Here is a 2,500-nt window from a genome sequence, read left to right as displayed (position 1 = left end):
AGCGACACTAACAGTAAACAGGAGAGTGTGAGCAGGTAAGCAGCAGATTTCAGGTGAGGTCCACAGATCAACTCAGATCAACTCTGCATCTCCACCCAAACCAGCTACAGAGATACACACAGACTGCTTCACCCCCCAGAACAGCAGCACACACACACACACAGAGACTGCTGAAGCCTGCTGGGCCTTTCCCATAGGGAACAATAAACCAGCTGATGGGTGAACATGCTGATACTTTAACATAGGGAACAATAAACCAGCTGATGGGTGAACATGCTGATACTTTAACATAGGGAACAATAAACCAGCTGATGGGTGAACATACTGATACTTTAACATGGGGAATAAATAACCAGCGGATGGGTGAACATACTGATACTTTAACATGGGGAATAAATAACCAGCGGATGGGTGAACATACTGAACATTCAGCCTGTAACCTAAACCCATCCGCTGTGTGTATAACGGGCTTTAAAAGCAGGCAGTAGTGTGTGTGTGTGTGTGTGTGTGTGTGTGTGTGTGTGTGTGTGTGTGTGTGTGTGTGTGTGTGTGTGTGTGTGTGTGTGTATAACGAAGGCTTTAAAAGCAGGCAGTAGCAATCACTCCCTGACAGGGTCTCCAGCCCTCAGAGTGGTTTATATGAAGAAATACACTGTGTGGGGGTCACACACACTGACACACACACACACACACACACACTGACACGCACACACACACAAACGTACACACACACACACACACACACACACACACATACTAGATGCTGCAGGTATTTGCATTCATCTGATATGACAGAGTCGGTCCTATAAGTCAGATCACACTCACACACACACACACAAACACACACACACACACACACACACACACACACACACACACACACCTGATCTGGCGACATGCTCTGGATTAGGAAAACCCCATTAGGCCAAAGAGCAGACCAGTTATAGAGGGATTGTTTTTGCGTTTGAGAGAGGTAGAGAGAGAGAGAGAAAGAGAGAGAGAGAAGTTCAGCAGCAGAGGTAGAGAGTATGTTTTCCATAGAAACTTTGTCACATTTTATTGGCTGGGAAATGACCTCATCGCATTCCTTCCTTTGTGGTTCCCCAAACGCGCCCCCTTGTCCCTCAGGTGCCCGGCACCGAGTCCACTCCCCTGGGTCACGTCTCCGTCTCTGTGTCCGTCTCCGTACCAACCCCAGACTCATGTGAGCCCGCTTGCGGTGCTGCTGTGACAGGTTTGTTTGGTGAAGGTCATATAGCACAATAATGTCTCTCTTAAACTGGAAGCACCTAACCAGCCCCGGGGTGGTTGTGTGTGTGTGAGTGTGTGTGTGTGTGTGTGTGTGTGTGTGTGTGTGTGTGTGTGTGTGTGTGTGTGTGTGTGTGTGTGTGTGTGTGTGTGTGTGTGTGTTTGTGTGTGTGTGTATGTGTGTTAGGGGAGAACCCAGTAGAGACACACTGAGCCATGAGGAAAGACAGAGCACAAATATGGCCCTTTAAACCAGCCACAGAAAAACAGCTCTTTCTGTGTCTGTCACTGTGTCTTTAGTTTTAACTCCAGACTACTCAACAGAAAACTGGGCAGTGAACTACGAAATACACTGGGCAGTGAAATACGTGTGTGTGTGTGTGTGTGTGTGTGTGTGTGTGTGTGTGTGTGTGTGTGTGTGCGCGTGTGTCTATGTGTCTGGTGTGGTCTGTCACATCTGCACATACACACCACCGCATTGGTTCCCAACCACAGTTTACAGGGAAATGCCCCCTGGGTCGTTCGTGTGAAGAGGTGTGTGGAGCTGAATGCTTTATGAGGTCTTGTGGCCGGTGTGTGTGTGTATGTGTGTGTGTGTGTGCGTGTGTGTCTTGTGGCCGGGCTCAGGCAAGCTGGGGGGCACTGGGACGTCTGTCAAAGGAACTGGAATGTGTGTGGAGAGGGGTTGTGAACTGTGTGTGTGTGTGTGTGTGTGTGTGTGTGTGTGTGTGTGTTGTGTGTGTGGGGTGGGGTGGGGTCGGCCAGTGCGTGGGAATGGGGACCAGTAGGCTATGTTTGGTGGCAGATCAAAGGGCAATTAAAAGTGGCCTTGCATGTGCCAGCAAGACAGGACTGTAAATATCCCTGCAACTCACACACACACACACACACACACACACACACACACACACACACACACACACACACACACAAAAAACTCTTAAATATAATGTCAGAACTTCACATGCACACATACACACCCACAGACACACACACACATACACACACACACACAAACACACTCACACACAGACCCCAAGACACATATTATGCACACACAGACCACACACATATTTAGCCATCGCCACCACCACATGCATGCACATGCACATACAGACACACACTCACACACACTCACATGCATTTGCATATGTAACAGAATTCCCATCGCACACTAAGCCACACCACACACACACACACACACACACACACACACCACACCACACACATACAGTGACAGCAGTCAAACAAT

At 48.6% G+C, this 2,500-nt stretch overlaps 1 protein-coding gene across 1 annotated transcript in view; it reads left to right on the top strand.

The window, feature by feature from the left end:
* Positions 1–2,500, top strand: part of LOC105904736 (ADAMTS-like protein 1) — an 84,420-nt gene that overhangs the window by 14,567 nt on the left and 67,353 nt on the right. The window lies entirely within an intron of this gene.

Source organism: Clupea harengus, chromosome 18 (assembly GCF_900700415.2).
Source record: "Clupea harengus chromosome 18, Ch_v2.0.2, whole genome shotgun sequence".
NCBI classification, from domain to species: Eukaryota; Metazoa; Chordata; class Actinopteri; order Clupeiformes; family Clupeidae; genus Clupea; species Clupea harengus.
The sequence above is the reverse complement of the archived record's forward strand: the minus strand, read 5'-3'. Positions and strand labels throughout refer to the sequence as shown.